The sequence below is a fragment of the Herpailurus yagouaroundi genome, unplaced genomic scaffold, assembly GCF_014898765.1.
Source record: "Herpailurus yagouaroundi ecotype Mexico unplaced genomic scaffold, PumYag 197, whole genome shotgun sequence".
NCBI classification, from domain to species: Eukaryota; Metazoa; Chordata; class Mammalia; order Carnivora; family Felidae; genus Herpailurus; species Herpailurus yagouaroundi.
The window spans coordinates 21068610-21089597 of record NW_024412428.1 but is presented as its reverse complement, the minus strand read 5'-3'; positions in this window follow the sequence as shown (position 1 = coordinate 21089597).

The following is a 20988-nucleotide window of genomic DNA, read 5'->3' as shown; positions in this document are numbered from 1 at the left end:
AAGCTGGTCAGTGATGGCCTGAGCCCTAAACAGGTACATGCTCTTCTCTGAGGCAGACCTTACCTTGTGGACATCTCAACATTCAAGTTCCACTGGCTGTGGCAGGCACTGGTGTTCAAGAGATTAGAGTGTGTCGAAACATCAGGGCAGTCCCAAGAGCAGATCAAAGGACCCAGATACTCAACACACATAGACACACACACACACACACACACACACACACACACCCTTGCATTCAAAACCCTAACCAAGTTCCTATGGTTCCTCTCACTGTGTCTCCTCTTGGCCTTTGCTCAAGCTGTTTTCTTGCCTGAAAGGCTCTCCTTCACCCTCTCCCTTGGCCAGTTCCTATGCATCCTTCACGATGTCACCCCCTTTAGGGAGTCTCCTGGGCCTCCAGTCACTGGGTCCAATCACTGGGTTAATGAAGACACACAGGTTCAAATGAATGTAAGAGAGAACCGAAATAACAACAACTTTTTAAAAGGAAGATGTTGGGGAGCCTGGGTGGCCCAGTCAGTTAAGCATCCGACTTTGGCTCAGGTCATGATCTTGTGGTTCATGAGTTTGAGACTCGCGTTGGGCTCTATGAGGACAGCTCAGAGGCTGGAGCCTGCTTCGGGTTCTGAGTCTCCCTCTCTCTGCCTCTCCCCAACTTGCTCACACACACACACTCTCTCTCTCTCTCTCAAAAAAATAAATAAACGTTAAAAAAATTATATATTTATTTTTATTTATTTTTTACTAAAAAAAATTTTTTTAAGGTTTATTTATTATTGAGAGACACAGAGCATGAGCAGGGGAGGGGCTGCGAGACGGAGAGACACAGAATCTGAAACAGGCTCCAGGCTCTGAGCTGTCAGCACAGAGCCTGACGCGGGGCTCAAACTCACAAACCACGAGATCATGACCTGAGCCGAAGTCAGACGCTTAACCGACTGAGCCACCCAGGCGCCCCTAAAAAAATTTTTTTTAAAAGGCAGATGTTTATTCTTTCATGGGGCTCCTATCCGGTGTTCCCTAGAACCCTGGTTCTTCTCTTTCATTGTCCCACCATCCAGGGCTGACTTACCCAGTAGGGGCAGCAGGCACAGTGCTTAGGGCCTGTTATAATTTTAGGACCCATGAAAATGTTTTAATTACATTAAGAACCAGAGAAAATAAATATAATCATAATGAATATATAAAAATGAATCCAGCTTGGATTATATTTGCCATTATATTAATGTAGTTGTAAAATAGACGTTTTAATACCTTTTTTTAATGCAAGAAGGGGCCCATAAAGCCAAAGATATCTAGGGCTCCCCAAAGTCATAATGTGGACCTGTCACCTCCCTGGGTGTCTACTGTCTTTATATGGTCCACTCTGCCTCAGCAGGGTGTTGAAAGGAGAAGAAAAGGAAGGAGGGGATATGACTCTTCTCTTTAAGGGCATAACCTGGAAGTTGCACATATTATTTTTACAACCCACTGCCTAAATTTTAATCCATGGCCACACCCAGCAATAAAGGAGGCTGAAAATGCAGTGTTTATTTTGGACTTCCTGGTGCCCAGACACAAAGTCTATTGCAATGTGAGAATTGTAATGTGAGGGAAGAGCCCCTATTGGGAGAACCAGCTCCTTTTGCCGCAGTGACCTTTCTAGATGCCTCTCTGGATCCTCATCTATCTCTTACTCACTAGAACACATGCTGTCCTCTTTGCCAATTTCCCTACCTTGTGGTCATCTCACTCATGTATTGACCTGACCAGGCTCTTTAGGCATGCGAGGTTCCCACCCCTAAGGGTGGGAGACTATAGTTGTCCAAAGGCAGATAAGAAGGTTTGATGAGCTGGGGTGGGGGGACCCTGTTTGTCTTGTTCTATCTCCTGTATTTGGCATAGGGTTCAACACATAGAGGATTGAAAAGGATTTCAACTTCTTTCCCAGCATTTAATTTTGCATCTTGGCTCTCAAGCTCATTTTCCTTCAGTCTCCCAGCACTCATCCAGTCTCTGATGGCTTGGGAACCAACACGCAACATCTCTTGCCCTTTCTCTGCACCATATTCTCTTAGCCTGATTTCTTTTGTTTTCAATGTTTATTTAGTTATTTTAGGAGAGAGAGAGAGAATGTCCAAGAGCACAATCGGGGGAGGGGCAGAGAGGGAGGGAGAGAGAGAATCCCAAGCAGGGTCCATGCTCAGAGTGGAGCCACAACAGTGAGATCATGCCCTGAGCCAAAATCAAGAGTGGGATGCTCAACTGAATGAGCCACCCCGGTGCCCCTGGCCTGATTCCTTTGGTCTTGATTCCACTTTTTTTAGGGGACCATTCATGAAGCCTTCCAATATTCAACATTAAAGGTTAAGTTATACCATACTACAAAGGCAATTTTCCACTTGAAACCAAGTGGCAATATTACAATCCTGACTCTTTTCCCCAAACTGTATTCGGGAAAATTTCAACCATATCCCAAAACTTAAAAAGTAAGAAGGGGGAGAGAGAGAATAATGAATCCCCCAACATGTGGACCGTCTATCACCAACAACGATTGACTCGCAGCTGATTGTATTTCATCTACACCTTCGCCATCTTCCTACCCTCAGGTTATTTTTAAGCAAGCGCAAGACGACGTGTGATTTCATCCATAAATATTCCAGTATCTATCTCTGTACCAGTTATCTACTTGCAAGCCACCCCAAAACATAGTGGCTTACAACAACAAACCGTTTATCTGCTCACGCTTCTGTAGTGAGGCTGGGCTTACCTGGGTGATTCTGCCGACGGTCTCCCCTGTGGTGGTTCATACAACTGCGGGCATCTGGTGGCTTGAGTGGGGTGGGCCGGTCTAGGATCGTCTCACTCACGTGTCTGCGGTCTTGGTGCTGGCTGTCATCTGCGGCTCTCTCTCTGTGTCATATCTCGTCATTCAATAGTCTAATTCTGCTTCTTACGTGGCACTGGCAGCGTATGAAAGAGGGCGGAAGCAGAAACTACGAGACCCTTTACTGTCCGGGCTGCGGAACTCACACAGCCTCACTTCTGCTTCATTCTACTGGCCTAAACAAATCACGAGGTCTGCCCAGGTGAAAGGGGTAGGAAGGGGGCTCCTTCCCTTGATAAGAGGAACCACAAGTCCTGGGGCTGGGCGTTTTAATCTACCACAGTCTCTACAAGAGGAGGACTCTGTTTTGAAACAGAACGATTCCATTGTCAAACCTAAAAAAAAAAAAAAAAAAAAAAGGAATGGTATTATATAATGATTTGTTATTAATTTGTAATTTCAGAATTATAGAATAAGAATAGTGTTAATACAAAACGGTAGTGTTTGGGGATAGTGTGTGTGTGTGTGTTGTGTTTTGATAAATATTAATGGGGATTTGAACTTGAATAGAAACAGTAATTGCCAGGATTTAAATTCTAATGTGTCTAACTGGCTCCTTTAAATAATTTTTTTCTAACTTAAAAAAATTTTAAAAGTTTCATGATTAAAGGAATAAGGAGCGGCTTCTGAGAAATTACTGCAATTTGCTTTCTAATTTGCTGAATAATAATGCAAATGGACCATTAAAATGTTTCTCACGTTGCCATTTCTGAGAGTTTAGAGATGGAGAGAAACTAACCAGGGCCGAGTCCCTGAGCGCCTCAACTATGATCCTACACGTGCCTTTGCGATAAGCCACAGCAGCTGCAGACCTCAACGGCCGCCAGTCTATAAGTGGCCCACAAATCCTGAACATGAGGAAGTTGGCCAGGTGCAGCCTCTCTCCAGCTAACAGGGCTCCCTCCAAAGTCATTTTTAATTGTAGAGTCACTTTATTAACAACTGAGGTCATGAGTACATAATTAGTCTTATCAACAGCAAAAAGACTTTTAGAAAAGGGATTCCAAACCAATTTACCAAAAAGGCCCCAAACAAACAGAGTTTACACATAAAAAATAAAGTCTAAGGAGACGATGGGCTCTTTGGAGGGCAGAAATCCTTCAGGAACCTAGGAGGCAGCACTGACTTGCAGGAGTCATAAGGGTTAAGAACCCTGGTTTTCGAGCAGGCAGCTTGGCCTTCTGTTGCTGTGTGACCTTAGACAAGTTCCTTAACCTCTCTGAACTTTAGCTTCCTCATAATGTTGCTTTGAGGGTTACACGAGATGGTTTGTATACTCAGCTGCAAGCCTGGCACACTTAAGCGTAAGAGACACAATAGCTATTATTGGGAAGCATGTATCAGTCATCCTTGCATTCCCAGATTCTGCCAGAATGCTCAGTAGATGGTCAATTAACATTAACGAATTGACTGCAGTGATGCTAAAGGTGTGCATTATCTCCTGACCAGCCACATTCCTTTCTTGTCAAACCTGCCCCTGTTCTCCCCTTAACCCACGTGGTCTCCCTGCTGCCTGTTCGGACAAAACCGATTTGCCAAGAGTGGATACCGGCCTCAGCCTGAGCTCATCAGATGCTGTTGGGCTCTGGAGCTGTAAGGTCTCGGAGACCAGGGGTTGGCAAACCACAGCCCTTGGGCCAAATGTAGCCCTCTGTCGGATTTTGTGAATACAATATTTATTAGAACAGGGCTCCACCCCTTCTCTCAGGCGTTGCTCAAGGCTGCTCCTGCACCACAAAGGCAGAGTTGGGTTGACTAGTTGCAACAGAAAGCGAGGGCCTGCAAAGCCTCGTGTAGTTACTACGTGGCCCTTTATAGAAAAGGTTGGCCAGCTTCCTGTGGAGACCAACAACTGGCAACCAGTTTTTACCATTTGCATATTAAAAAGTAAGCCGAAAAGGCCATCTGCAGAAAGAAGTGGGAGAATGGCACAGACAGCAGAGCATTTGGCCACAGAAAGCAAGGGACCAGAGAAAGGCACGGCAGAGAAGAGAGAGGCTTGACGAGGGCTGGAGGGTCCACATGGAAGAGGGCTTACCCTCCGGTTGGCAAGCAGTGCTGGTTCTGGGCGGGAGGCCTCAGTGCCTCCCCTCTTGGACCCCAGTGATGGCCGTTGGCTTCCCCTCGAGCAAGTGGCCCAAAAGGGAGCAACATAGAAGCTCCCTTCTATGGGAGCTTCCCATAGAAGCGTCCCTTCTATGTCTTTTATGACCTAGCTTCGGAAGCCACGCACCATTGTTTCTGCAATCCTGTTAGTTACACGCAGGTCAGGCTTATTCGGTGTAGCAGGCCCCACACCAGGCCAGGAATATGGCCAGGGGAGAACCCCGGAGGCCATCAGGTGACATTCCAAAGTCTCTGAGGTCCCTCTGAGCCTCCCCCAGGCGATTCATCGAGATTCTGCTTGCTCTTATGGGAACCGTCTTCCTCCTTCTTACTTGAGAGAACCAGAGTATTTCCGTATCCTTGCAACACCTGAACTCTAAGAAAGCAATGAAGACGGAAAAAGAGAGTGTTATTTGAGCCATCGCCTCTTGTAGAACGTGGAGGTCTCTGAGGTCTTGCCCTTCTGAGCGCCTCCTTCGTAGCCTCCTGTCTCTCCCTAGCATGTGGCATTCCACACCAGTCCCTCCTCATCTAGGCAGCAGGAGCCACTGTCAGGCCCTGGGGACTCGGCCGTAGACAAAATAGGAAAAGACCCTGTTCCCTGGAGCTGACGTTCCAGTGTGGGGAGACAGACACCAAGGAAATAGACACACCAGATGGTGGAAGGTGTCATAAAGATAATTAAAGATAAAGTGTGTGTTATTCTACAAAGGGTGGTCAGAGAGGGCCTCTCTCCTGAAGCAGCATCTGAGCAAAGACCTAAATGAAGAGACAGAGTGAGCCATGAGCGTATCAGAGGAAAGGGGGCCCAGGAGTTTGCAGGGAAGCCAAGAAGTGGGCAGTCTGCGCAGGATGTGGGATCAGGGGAGAGACTTTCGACACGGGGACTAGGATTAGGATATGTCCTGTAGCCAAGGAACAGTTCATGATTCAGGGATGCAGAAGAGAGAGGGATGAAATCCAGAGGCTAAAGAAAGGCATCTGCCTCCGACAGACTGGACCCTTCTCCCATCCTAACAGGAGGGAAGACAGGATGCGACACAGATGGAAGCAGGTTGAAGACGTGAAGATGACGAGGGAGTTTCTGGCAGTCCAGAAAGCAAGCCACTTAGGACAACGCTTCAAAACCTTTAATGCGGAAATGAATCACCCAGTGACTTCGTTAAGACGCAGATCCTGATTCAGTAAGTCTGAGTGGGGTCTGAGCTGCTGCATTTGTTTTTTAACATTTTGATTTATTTTTGAGAGCCAGAGAGAGACAGAGCGCGAGCAGGGGAGGGGCAGAGAGAGAGGGAGACACGGAATCCGAAGTGGGCTCCAGGCTCCGAGCTGTCAGCACAGAGCCCGACGCGGGGCTCGAACCCATGAACCGTGAGATCGTGACCTGAGCTGAAGTCAGACATTTGACCGGCTGAGCCACTCAGGTGCCCCTGAGCTGCTGCATTTGTGACAAACTCCCTGGTGAGGCCTGCACTGTTGGTCTAGGACCACCTTTTAAGTACAAAGGGATATAGGATATATGGAAGATTTGTGGGCAGTGTGTAGGGACTTTTGAGGTCTGTAGCCATCCATTGAAGTGAGGACAGTCACCGCAGCTGGTATTCTTCTCTCACCACTCGGGTACAGGTATGGAGTAAGGCGATATTTGGGTTTCATCAAGAATGAAGACAGAGCCGACGAGCTAGTGGTATTTATGAGGAAGCAATTTATGAGGAAACAAATTTTTTGTTTATTTATTTTTGAGACAGAGAGAGAGGGTGAGCAGGGGAGAGGCAGAAAGAGAGGGAGACAGAGAATCCCAAGCAGGCTCCATGCTGTCAGCGCAGAGCCCGATGCAGGGTTTGAACCCACAAGTCCTGAGATCATGACCTGAGCCAAAGCTATGAGTCAGAGGCTTGATCAACTGAGGCATCCAGGCACTCCATGAGGAAGCATTTTTTTAATGACGTACCACTTAATGCAGTCTGGGCTAAGTAGGAAGTGAAAAACAGATATGATCAGATGATGAAAAAAATGATAGGGCCAAGGAATCACGGGCCTGAATGAGGTCAAAGAATCGCTGGGAGGGAAGCATTAGAAGCAATCAGCTAGGGGCACCTGAGTGGCTTAGTTGGTCAAACGTGTCTTTGGCTCAGGTCCTGATCTCATGGTTCATGGGTTCGAGCCCCACATCGGGCTCTGTGCTGACAGCTCGGAGCCTGGAGCCTGCTTCGGATTCTATGTCTGGCCCTCCCCTGCTTACAGTCTATCTCTCTGTCTCTCTTTCTCTCTCAACAATAAAGAAATATTAAAAAATTTTTTTAATTTAAAATTTAAGAAGCAATCAGCTAAATAGAGAGGAGGAGGTCAGGAAGTGAGGGGCTAGAAATAGAGGTTTAGAGGGGATGACAAGGTCAAGCATCTGACCTCCAGAGTGGAAAACTGAAGACCATTTGAGGTGTGGAGGTCAAGAAACCGAGAGCCCAAGGTGTAAGATGGATCATTCCCCCCAAATAGTGACAGAAGTGGTTGGTGAAAACGAAGATAGTGAGTTCAATACTCAAGGCATTAAGGAACAAGGAGCAATAAAGAAGCTGGAAGATAAGAGCAGGTTTTTAGTCTGATGACATGAACTTCGACGGAGCTTTGTGCCAGACTCTGCCAGATGCTGGGAATACGAGACAGGCACAGTCCCTCTCCTCAGTGCAAAGGGAAGCCAGGAAGGGTTTTAGACCAGTGCTACCCTCCCCCCAGTATATATGTTAAATTCTAACAACCCCGTATGATGGTATTTGGAGGTAGGATAGATGCCCAGGAAAGGTAACTCTCTTTACAAAACATATTCAGCACATGTCACGTGCCTGTGTCTCACACCCATCATTTCATGTGCCCAGTAGGAATCCTGTGCACTGGATATTACTATCCTCATTGGGCAGACAAGGACACTGGGCTTGGGGACCAGTGACGGTTAGAGCCAGCCCTTTGCTTCTTGTCCTGCCTCCCTCTGACCACTGTAGTCTCCTGCTCGCAGCTTTGATGGGCAGGGTGAGGACACTGGACATGATGGCTAGGGACAGGTGCTCAGCCAGGAATGGGGAGAAGGAAAGGGTGCCAAGACCTGTAGGTTGGATTCCATCAGCTTGACCCAAGGCATAGGAATTGCTCTGTAGACTTTCTGCTCTTCTTTTTTTAATGTTTATTTATTTTGAGAGAGAGAGGAAGTGAGAAGTGGGGAGGAGCAGACAGAGAAGGAGAGAGAGAATCCCAAGCAGGCTCTACATTGTCAGCACAGACCCTGACGTGGGGCGTGATCTTATGAACTGTAAGATCATGACCTGAGCTGAAATCCAGAGTCCTATGCTTAACTGCCACCCAGGCGCCCTGACTTTCTGCTCTTCTATTATGACTTTCTTTCCCAAGTGTCTTCACTCTCCATGACACCCAATAATATTTACTGAGATATTTGTGATGAGATGTTTGAACAAAGATTTTAGAAGAGCAAAGGGCCCAGGGAGGGTTTCAGAGACAGACGGCCTCCCTGTGTCTACTAACCCAGAGAACAAATGTGCAAGGTGTGGGGGCAGGGAGGCCGTCTCAGCCCTGAAGTCTCCCTTCCAGGGGCCTCAATACAGTTCATCTTGCACAAGGACAGCATTATGGCTGGTAAACTTTGGTGTGGGCAGGCGAGATATTAGAGGATTTGCAAGGCTGCTGCAGTTGATGACATCAGCTTATGACACGAGAGACCGGCAGAGCTAGAAAAGGAGCCCACATTCCTTATTTTACAAACACACAAGCCAGTGGCCTTGTCCACGGGCTCAGCATTGGTTAGCGAAACAGAAAGGACATGAATCCCAGGCTCCTCGCTGGTTCTCTAATCACTCTAATCCTCTTAAAAAGAATTGCCATAAAACCAACAAAAACTCCAGAAAGAACTAGCATCTTTTGGATGAGCATGGCCTTCACTGGAGAGAGTTTTCTGAATATGCTTTTGGTGCCATTTTTCCTTTGAATCAATCACAAATGTCCTGTGGGCAGAGCCCTGGCCAGGTACACCTGTCCACAGCTTTGCATTGTGGACTCTGAACTGTTGGCAGCATGGATGGATGGATGGATGGATGGATGAGTGGGTGAGTGGGTGGGTGGATGGGTGGATGGGTATGTGAATGTATGGATGACTGCAGGAAGGAGTTGGAGAATATTACCTGGACAGCCTCAGAGTACAAATTCTAGGACATAAAACGTCAAATTAACATTTGTTAGTGTTTCTGGCACAGAAGACTGTCTCTTGGTGGAAAAACTCTGCTTTTGCCTCCCAGTGTAGACATCAGCAGTCAGTTAATTACATGTAGTTATAGTTACCACTGTTGTTTTTATAATGTGTCTGACTCCCTCAATGAAGAGGTAGTAAACAATTAAAACACTTGCTCCTATACTGTCCTAAATACTCCTTTGGAGCGGCTGTGAAATCCACCATCCCAAGAGAGAGACAAGGGGAGAAAAGAAAGTGCCTTCCCTTTCAGAATACATCAAGCAGTAAAAAGTCACCAGTGGATGACAAGAGTGGTAGGGACATCTAAGGCTGAGGTAGCAGCAGCAGGTTTGGAGGGGGGTGGGGGGGAAGGAAAGTCTTAATAAAGGCTCTGTTGGCTCTCTTGCCCCTGGGGTCTTCTGCTGGGCCCCTGACTAGGTCTTCGAGTCACTAGTCCCTCCTGTGGGGGACTGGTCACAAAGGTGTTTTGCTGCTTTTGGAAGTAGGCCGACCTGGGTTCTATCCCCCTAGCTTTGTGACACTAGTTACTTAACCTCCCTGAGCCTAAGTTTACTCATTTGTGATTAAGGACAGGATTGTCCAGAGTAAGTGATGTAGGACACTGGGTGTCAGGGCGCGCTCAGCCAAGCGCTCACAGCGTGGATCTTCCCTCTCCCCCCGCTGCTGCAGGAAGTGGCCACAGGGAGGAGAGGCCGCAGGAGACGAGCCCTCCACTCGGCTTCCAAACGGCTCTCTGCGGTGCCTCTGCCGGCGAGGTCCAGGCGCGCGTTCCGGAGACAGCGCGCCCCCTAGAGGCCGACCTCCCGAACAAGGGTTGCATCCAAGGCAGGACTGATTAAAAAGCTTTGGGGGGGCCCTAGGCCAATGCACAAGGTGGAAAGGAGCTAATGAACGAGAGCACAGCTGTTGATTTCGTTTTCTGGAGGCCTAGAGGGGATCCTGTCGGTCCTAGCTTGCATCCCCAGGCCGCCGAACTGACCACAGTTGGCTAAGCTGAAAAAGCTTCTTTATTCGAATGGGAAAGACTCAGTTTCAACTACCATCTACTGAGCACTCACGAGGTTTCAGTCTCTGTGCTGGGTGCTTTCACTTACTTTATCCCATTTAAATTCAGTAACCCTTTGAGGGAGGGTTTGTTTTTCTCATATGGTAACTGAAGCACTCTAAAAGAAAGTATGGGGGCGCCTGGGTGGCGCAGTCGGTTAAGCGTCCGACTTCGGCCAGGTCACGATCTCTCGGTCCGTGAGTTCGAGCCCCGAGTCGGGCTCTGGGCTGATGGCTCAGAGCCTGGAGCCTGTTTCCGATTCTGTGTCTCCCTCTCTCTCTGCCCCTCCCCCGTTCATGCTCTGTCTCTCTCTGTCCCAAAAATAAATAAACGTTGAAAAAAAAATTAAAAAAAAAAAAAGTACGTACCCATGGTGGAAACGTGGCTACCGCGGGATTCGTTTAGTGTGCTAGGGCTGCGGCAGCAAACCACCAAAACCACAATAGAAATGTATTGTCTCATAGTTCTGGAGGCTAGGAGTCTGAAACAAGGTGTTGGTCACCTCCTCAGGTCAGGATCTTCTTCAGACCTTTCTCTTTGGACTGTAGATGTCTCGTGTTTGTGTGGTATTCAGTCTGTATGCGTATCTGCTCCAAATGTCCCCTTTTTAGAAGGACACTAGTCATACCGGATTAGGATCCTAAGGGACTCTTGTTTTAACTTGATTACTTTTGTAAAGATTCTATCTCCAAGTAAGTCACTTTCTGAGACGCTAGGGGTTAACACTTCAACATAAGAATTAGGAGGACTCCGTTCAACCATAATGGGATTTAACCCACAACTGCTGATTCTAAGGCTGGTATTTGCCTATATAGCAGGATTCTTATACTTGGGTGTACATTAGATTTACCTAGAGGGACACCTGGGTGGCTCAGTCGGTTAAGCGTCGGACTTCGGCTCAGGTCATGATCTCACAGTTTGTGAGTTCGAGCCCTGCATCGGACTCTGTGCTGACAGCTCAGGGCCTGGAGCCTACTTCAGATTCTGCATCCCGCACCCCCCACCCCCACCCCCACCCCTTCCCTGCTCACACTCTGTGTCTCTCTGTCTCTCAATAATAAATGTTAAAATTTTAAAAAAAGATTTACCTAGAGAATTTTTTTTTAAATTTGTAAGAGGTGTGTGTGTGTGTGTGTGTGTGTGTGTGTGTGTGTGTGTGTTTTAGAGAGAGAAAGTGAATGGGGGAGAGGGGCAGATGGAGAGAATATTTTTTATTTATTTATTTATTTATTTTGAGAGAGAGGGCTCAAGCATGGGTGTGCAGGTGGGGGAGGGGCAGAGAGAGGGAGAGAGAGAATCCCAAGCAGGGCTCGATCTCACAAACCGTGAGATCATGACCTGAGCTGAAATCAAGAGTCAGACACTTAACTGACTGAGCCACTCAGGTGCCCTGAGAGAGAGAGAGAGAGAGAGAGAGAGAGAGAGAGAGAATCTTTTAAAAAAAATGTTTTATTTATTTTGAGAGAGAGAGAGAGAGAGAGTATGCACAAATGTAGGAGGAGCTGAGAGACAGAGAAGGAGAGAGAGAATCCCAAGCAGGCTCTGTGCTGTCAGCACAGAGGTCAACTTGGGGCTCAATCTCACAAGCCATGAGATCATGACCTGAGCTGAAATCAAGAATTGGACACTCAACCAACTGAGCCACCCAGGTGCCCCGTAGATTTAGGTTATTTTTAAGATCTTAATTTTTCCTTTACATGGTGAATTAATGGGTGCTTATCTATATACATATCTACATTTATATCTCTATTAATATGATCATATCTAATGAAGAGGCTACTCCAGGACCATTAAGGAAAGTATATCATAAACAGGATTATGATTTATCCTAATTCATTGCTGTGTACCTGAGACTACTCAATCCTCCAAATCGTTGGGCTTGTTCAGATTGGTTCATGATTCTATGAATCTCACTTAGCTTATTCTAATAGCTTAGATTTTCACAAGGGTCTGGAGTTAGGACCATTTTGTCCAAGCTACTTCTTTGATCAGTGCTGTGTTTTTACCAATCTAGATCAAACAATACAGGTCACGATTTAGTGTGCCAATTCAGTTAGAAAGCTCAACTGATTAAGGTAGAGGAATCCAGAGACTGAAACTTCACTGAGTTAAGTGGAATCAGTTCAGTGGATAGGAAAAAGAGAAAAACAATTAGTTCCTATAAAACAGAAGAATATGAGTTGCTGAGACTCTCTTAAACACGTAGAGATAGCAAGTGCCTTGGCAGGAAGTGGTAACCAAAACCATTAAACCACACCTTGAGAAAATGAGCATTAATTTGGGATTACAGCAGGGATAAAAAACGAAATACTGGTGGAAGAGAATAAGAAAACCTAATCTTCAGTGCCCACGGATCAGAATGCAACGTTTTGACTTTGTTCTTCTGGTTTGGAAATGATGGAGCTGCGTTTCCATTTTAGAAACAATGTATTTTAAGTGCTTCAAATACCCCATATTCTGTAGGCAAAAGTAAAGACAGTTAACAGAGCATAAATCTGTTTCATTTGACTACATGAGGGAGCTTCAAATTCTCCTTTAACGCCCTGGCTAGTGCATTGTTCAGAAACAGTGGTGACACAGGGATCTGGGAGGCTTTGGAGGTACCCAAACTCAGAGAGTGGTTTGCCAAACAAGGAGCACTGAGTTGTCATGGTGTGAATTTGCAAAACTTGATACCTTTAGTGATATGGCATTCGCCTTGAATTTTAGTGCACAGTACATTTTGTTTTCATTGTAAGGAAAAGGATATGAGCAAAGATAAGGTAGTATGTTTTTCATATTTCTTCCCTTTTCTACCCTGTAAATAAAAGGGCAAAAGATATTACCGAGCAAATGTTTAGAAAAATTTGGCTTATTTTCATGCTTAGAAGTTTTGCTATAGGGATAGTCACTGCTACTGTTTACATGAGACATTCCTACCGGGGAAACTAAACTCTGAAGTATTTACTATGCTTAGATAAAACACATATTTTTCCTTGTGAGTACAGCATGTTCAGGTTTATACATACCGTGTGTAATTCCCCAAGCACTTTTTCCAGCTCAAAAGCATGACATCAGATGCATTTGTGGAAGTTGATGTGAAAATTCTTTGCTCTTTTTTTTTTTTTTAATTTTTCTTTTTTTCAACGTTTACTTATTTTTAGAACAGAGAGAGACAGAGCATGAACGGGGGAGGGGTAGAGAGAGGGAGACACAGAATAGGAAACAGGCTCCAGGCTCTGAGCCATCAGCCTAGGGGCCGACGCGGGGCTCGAACTCACGGACCGCGAGATCGTGACCTGGCTGAAGTCGGACGCTCAACTGACTGCGCCACCCAGGCGCCCCTCTTTGCTCTTTAAAATACTTGCTAACTGAACCTTATTAAAAGTATGCCTTGTTACTGAATTGGCTTTTATTGGTATTGACTCCAAAAATACTGATAAAATAGGAGGGGAAAATTATCTTTTCCCCATAGAATTTGAATGGAGAAATCCAAGACTAAGGGTGAGAAGTTTGTCATAATAATAGCAGAATCCTAGAAAGAAGAGTCAAAAATGAATGCAGCCGAAGAACCCAGAGACTTCTCTGGTTTGTGCCATCCTGAGGCTCTGATTCATGTAGTACCCTAACGCCATTCTGTACGTTTCCATCATTCAGAAAATATCTAAACGGTCCATAGTATTAGGGAAAAAATTAGCCAATTGTGAACAGAGCCCAGAAGATGGCACAAAACATTTCTTTACCGTACTCATCACATCATTATTCAGTCTTGCCACCCGACTATGCCGCATGACAAGACCAGAACACATCTTTCTCACTAAAGCAACCGAGGAATGTGTTAACGGGTGGAGCCCCTGCAAACTCTCTCAAAGGACAGCTCTGTGGTTGCTCTGCTTGGGAGGCCAGGTGTGAGATATCACCATTGACACAGCCTCCCCAATCCCAATGGTGACGATGGGCTCTTACAGTGGTAGAGATAGTGGCAGCCCTTAATCACCAGAGGCAGAGTGGGTGCATCTATGGTGGAGGGTAATCAGGATGCCTTTGCCTGAACTTTGATGGTAGTGAATTTGCCATGCTCCTGGCGTGAAATAGATGAGCCACCTTCTAGAGTATGGCTTGGTCTATATAAGAGGAAAACACTCTGAGTCTAGTAGCCAAACACCTGCCTTGAGCCACCACTGTGGACAGTCATGGCCTCTTATCAGTTTCCAGACTTAGGTCAATTTACAGACCCAAAGCTCCTTGATTCAAGAAGAGGCAGGTTGCCCTGGAGGAAGGATCCTGCTTGCTCCCACATAAGCAGAACACACGGGGCCAGAATCAAGGGTTAGAAATGGGAGTGGCTCTTTTTATTATTTTACCTAATGAACTCACTTCCAGTTAATTTTTGCTTTTCATCCTGATAACCTTGGGTTCTGCTGGTTTGGAGGTCTTAGTCCTGAAAGAGGAAATCTTTCCACTGGGGAAAATACCTACAGTTCCATTAAATTGGAAAGTGAGATGTCCACCTGGTCTTTTTGGGCTGTTTTATGCCATTGAACCAACAGGCAGAAAAGAAGTTCCTCTAATGGCCACAGTGATTGATCTGAACCACCAAGGAGAAACTAAATTGCTGCTACACAGTAGGGACAAGGAGAACTTTGTCTGAAACCCAGGGGATTTTCTGGGGTGTCTTTAGTATTTCTATGCCCAGTGTTATGATGGAAACCATAGAAACAAACAAACAACAAATGCAAGATAGTTGACTACTCAGTCCTTTTTCGAATTTGGGCTATTCTACCACTTAAAGAATCCCCACCAGCTGAGGTTCTGACTGAGGGTGAGAGAAATACAAAATGAGTAATAAAGGAAAGAAGTCATAGATATCAATTATGGCCTCATGGCCAATTAAAGAAACGAGGAGTGTATTGCTTTGCACATTTTCTCTTTTCTTGGTATATGTAGGTTTTTATTTGCATATATCAACCATTTTCTTCATCTTTCTTCTTCTCATTTTTATTTTTAAATATAAGTTGTTGGAGAATAACTTTATAGCTTAGTCTTTAGGGTAACAGAATAGCAAATTGAATTGTGACAAGATTTGGGGGTTAATTAACATAATCAGTGATGGACATAGTGACTGTTTGGACCTTGCCTTTCTTCATTTTGAGGAAAGGGTGAGAACTTCTTCACTTGGAAGGACACCTGTATCTTATTAGTTAGAAATATAAAGTTGTTTTGCTATTTTATAGAAGTTGCAATGTTTAGAGAAAGGTGTATATGGAAGCTGTATAGCCAAAGGGGTAGGCTGTGTCAATTATTAACTTATTGCGTCTCAGCTCCAAATCCATACTTCATTGCCTGCTCTGTGATAATGGAGGTGGACCCTATAAATATTTCTCCCTTGCCTACTGAGATGATGCTAAGTGTTGTTGGTAAAAGGTACTGGAGGAACACTGGAGGAAACGGGGTTTTGCTTCCTGGTTCTAATGTGCTTCTCATAAAACTAGGCTTCTGCCGTGAGGGTAGCTTGCCAGGCTGGGTTCCTACAGTAAGCAGGGGCCAGCAGCCCCTGGTGGTCAGTTGGCACATGGCACATCCCTGTGGGCAGCTTCCCCTGGCCCACCTTGGGCAGCTTCACAGCAGAATGGTGCCAGCATGGCACTTCCCTGTGAACAGCTTTCCTTAGCACCCCAGACAGCAAATTTAGGCAAGTTGAAAGCCACGACACCTTTCTGTGCATGGCTTCCTCTGGCACCCCAAATAGCCCATATCCAGCAAGTCCCCCTATCACAGCACCCTAGCATCCATAAGCCAAGGAATGCCAAGGATTGTCAGGAACCACCACCAGCTGGAAGAGACAAGGAAGGAGTCTTCCACAGAGGCTTTGGAAAGAGAATGCCCTTGCTGACACCTTGATCTTGAACTTCCAGCCTCTAGAACCGAGAGACTTCCCAAATCCCAGTCTCTTCCCAGGTGTTCTCTTCCCTAGTCGGCACATTACCTGGAATCACGGGTAGTGACAGAATGCATTACAGTGCATCACCTCTAGAAGGGGATAATGAGACACAGTGCATTATCAGTACATAACCTCTAGTAAGGGGTAGCATGACAAAGATTTTTAAATGTTTGCTTAATGTGCTCAAAGAGAAAAATTAAAGCATAGTAGCTATTAATAATGAATGATAAAAAATTATTAAATCCTTAGTTTTTATTATGTGACATTACCGCCTCTGTTAGTTGGCAGGAAAGCACCCTCAGGTTCCAATGTGTCCCTTCCCTGACTGCCAACAGACTGCTGACATGTGCGAAGGGCTCCAAGTATCCATTGGGTCACCCATATAAGGCATTTATAAAGTATTCTTGTCACATTAGAACTTGACTGGATCCAACCTACTTTTCCTCTGTTGTCACTAATACTGCTCTTATCTCGTTTGTCCTGTGCCTGTGTTAAAAAAAGGACATACATTGCTACTAATAACCAAGATGCTAAATGGTGATTACAACTAATAATGCAAAGATTTTTTGAAAATATATAAGATTGTCTTTTTATGTACAGGAATGTGTGGAATTGATATGAGAACTGGAATCTCATATCAATTTGGAATTGGAATGAGGATTGATGAGAAATTCATCTGTACCCACTTAAATGATATTGCACAACAAATACAGGTACCAACAGATCCCATTTTCATTTCCCCATGGTTTTTATCTAAGATAATATCCTATGTAGATTGGTTATTTCCATACTTTGTTTTGTTGTAATCTACTTAGTAGGTCCTGTGAAATGTTATTTTGCCTAAGTGACTTGAGACTGGAGTTGATCTTTTGGCCAGAAGCCCTTGGCACTAAGGGGTTAGTGCTAATTTTCCTTGGGGGTGTTCTACTGGGCATTACTTGATGTTGTCACATAACTTTTAAGATATGTTCTGGAAATTTTGTTGATTAGTCTATATTCTATTGCATAGTGTGGAACACGTATAAGGCTTAGTTAACCTCTATATACTATGATAGCTTATTGCTGACTAGTTATAGTGTATTTAGGATTGCCTATAATAATTTAAGCTGCTTATTGATGTAATGGTAGCAACATGTAATCTTGTACATTACATTTACTGAGATGTTGCCTTTTTTATTTTAAAAGACTTATACAAATAGAATTCAAGTGTGCCTTTTACTTCAGTGAGGGTTAATTTGCAAAAATTTTTAATGACATTCCACTGATTTCAGATTTCACTTGAAACTGACTTCAGGAAATTGTCCTGTATATTCCAAAAGAGAGAAAGAAAATTATGAGAGAAAAGCAGGCAGAAATTGAACAAGAATAAATGAGTATCAAAAATAGTGAATGAGAGATGCTTAACTGACTGAGCCACCCAGGCACCCCTCTCACTTAATTCTTATACAGCTTCTTGGAGTCAGGCATTATCACCCTCCATTTTACGGATGAGAAAACCAAGCCTCCTCCAAACATTCCCTTTCTTTTTAATGGAACCTGGCAACTTCTGAGGACCTTAAAGCCCTGTTGGGTGGAGGCTGAATTCCTTCTCACACTGAAATTCCTCAGGGTCAGGAAGTGAGGACGGTGCCCCGCTCCCTCTCCATTTTAGCTTCCAGAACATTACCCTTCATCCCTATGCCCAAGATCCTAAAAACAGTTTATCTGGAGTCAGTTTTTGAATGAAAGTCCATCAGATGCTAAAGCACACGCTCTTTCCACACACTCCACCTGGGAAGATAAGCCAGCAGTGGGGCCATCTGTGCTCTTACCTCCCAGGCAAACCAGTGGGGCAAGTCCTAGAGTTAGCGCTCCAGGTTTCAGTTTCCCCACCTGTAAAATCAAAGTACACCAGCTGTGTGTGTGTAAACAGGGAAATGAATGTGAGTGGATCAGTTGTTAAGGAGGGTCAGTGTATGTACTGGTTAAGGACCTGGGCTCAACAACTGGAAAGGTCAGAGTTCAAAGCCTGGCTGTGACAATTCTTAGCTGTGTGAACTTGGAAAAGTTGCTCAACCTCCCCATACTTGACTCTCCTGAACTTCCTCTTTCTTTTGACCCAACATTTTACTATGAAAATCTTCAAACATGTAGGCAAGTTGAAATAATTATACAGTGAGTACCCATATACCTACTGTCTAGATTCTACAACCAACATTTTACTGTTATCTGCTTTACCCTAATCTATCCATTCCTTTATCAATGTGTTACAAACTGAATGCTTGTGTCTCCCCCAAGATTCATACATTCACCTAACTCCCAGTGTAGCTGTATTTGGAGATGGGGCCTCTAAGGAAGCAATTAAGATAAACTGAGGCCATAAGGGTGGGGCCGTAATCCTGATAGGATTCCAGTGTCTTTCCGTAAGAGGTCATGTGAGTACATGGTGAGATCGCAGCTGCCTACAGGCCAAGAAAAGAGGCCTCAGAAAGATGCCTACCTTGTCAGCACCTTGAACTGTGAGAAATAAATTTTCTGTTGTTTAAGCCTCCCAGTCTGTGGTCTCTTGTACACAAGGGTCTTGGTAGCCCTAGCAGACTAATATACTGAATATTGATCCAACTTACCATTTTGTGCATTTCAAGATAGGTTTGCAGATAGGAGTACATTTCACCCGTAAACATGTCAGCATGTGTATCATTAGCTGGAGTTCAATATTTATTTACATATTTCTTTAATCTTATTAAAAATAAATATATGACTATTAAAAACATGTATGTTGTATGGACATATATGTGCTGTGTACCCCTTTTTGACAATCTTTAAGAATTTACAGAGTGAAGAGCTTGTATACAATAGGTTTTTTTTTTTTTTTTTTTTTTTAAACTTCAGTTTGGGGCTCCTGGGTGACTCAGTTGGTTGAAACTCTGACTCAGATCATGATCTCATTGTTCATGGGATTGAACCCCATGTCAGACCTTTGCTGGCAGTGTAGAGCCTGGTTGGGATTCTTTCTCTCTCTGCTCCTGCCCTGCTCATGCTCTCTCTCTCTCTCAAAATAAATAAATACACATTAAAAAAACAAACAAGCAAAAAACTTCAGTTTGAAGGAAAAGCTCTTGTTAGAACTACACTTGTTGGTTTCAACACTTTTTGGACATCATCAATTGCTGAAGTATGATTCTATGGAAAGGGAATTGAAATGGGGTTCAGAGACTGGATTATCATGCTGGCTTGGTCAGATCTTTGCAAGTCCATCAACTAGAAAATTCTAATACTGAGGATGTCCTCCACCTTTTCAGCTTATTCAACTCATTTATTCTTTCATTCAGTTATTTAATTCATTGAATAAGTGGTATTAAAGTCCGTGGGCCCCTCATTTGCATAGGCCCTTCTAAATCCTGGCAAAGACTCTGTAACATATTCACGTGGTCATGTGTTTTCATAAGATTTACAAAAATAAGAACTTTCACTTTAACTGGCTAATGGCTATGTTTTTGCCACTCCAGCTTCCCCTCTGTCACCCTGTGCTGGGTGGTGTTGGAGTGGCCATAAGCACTTGGGGGGCTAAGGAGAAGTTGAGTTGGGGGATCCATTTCGGGAGGGTTTCTTGGCAGGTATCAATGTGGTTCACAGTCATTTCACATACAGTGAAGTTACTGTGACCTGTCCAGATGCAGGCGGGGCTCCAGGCTTTCTCCAGCCATATACTGTGCCAACTTATCTGACACTGTGACATGAAGAGGCAAGAGGTCATATTGCTTCATGAGCGTGTTCACAGTGCCCACCATCAGCAGTATAGGGGTACTAAAGGGGAAGCAAGGCTTGAAATGCAGCACCGGAAGCTGATCTGTGGAACATTTTGATCATCAAGATGAAAACTGGGGGTGGAAAATTTGGTTCTGTTGGCTGAAAGATCTCTCCTGGGAGGAACATCCTTGATCATGTCCTGAAATCTTACAGTGCGCATATGAAAAAACTTGATAGAGTTTCTCCCAAATTACATAGCAATCCTAAACATTTGTGAGGCATTAGAAATCATGAGCTGGGAAGCTGAAGGAAACTTTTCTAATTTATTGATAATAAAAAACAAATTTCAATCAGTTATGCTAGAGAAAAGACTGAAATCTTTCTCTTTCCTCTATAAGAATGACAATTCAAACATTGTCATCCTATAAACAGGTGATTAAAGACTATGTAGCCAAAAAAAATGTAAAGAAAAAATATTATACAGGTTATTTAATCATTAACTAATAAAAAAATTTTATTTTTCCAAAATTTATAATGTAGAGGTGATTTATTTAGCCATTACCTAATAAAAATATCATGTTATTTTTCTGAATTTTGAAATATTTGCAGTATTTGGAAGCTTTCTAAAAATTTTGGTAATTTTTTCTCATTCCTAATATTCACTTTCACAGCTCAAGTTGTAGTTATTTGTAGTTCTGTATTATTTTTCTTTTTTTTTTAATTTTTTTTTTCAACGTTTATTTATTTTTGGGACAGAGAGAGACAGAGCATGAACGGGGGAGGGGCAGAGAGAGAGGGAGACACAGAATCGGAAACAGGCTCCAGGCTCCGAGTCATCAGCCCATAGCCTGACGCGGGGCTCGAACTCACGGACCGCGAGATCGTGACCTGGCTGAAGTCGGACGCTTAACCGACTGCGCCACCCAGGCGCCCCGAAAAATCATTTTTTTTAAGGAAAAAACTGAAATTTTCCCAACAGATGCTTGCAACCCGGCTGTTGGCAGATGCCTTTTGTCCTCCATTGGCTACTTCTACAGGTAAGAGCCAACATTTTATTTTATTTTTTTATT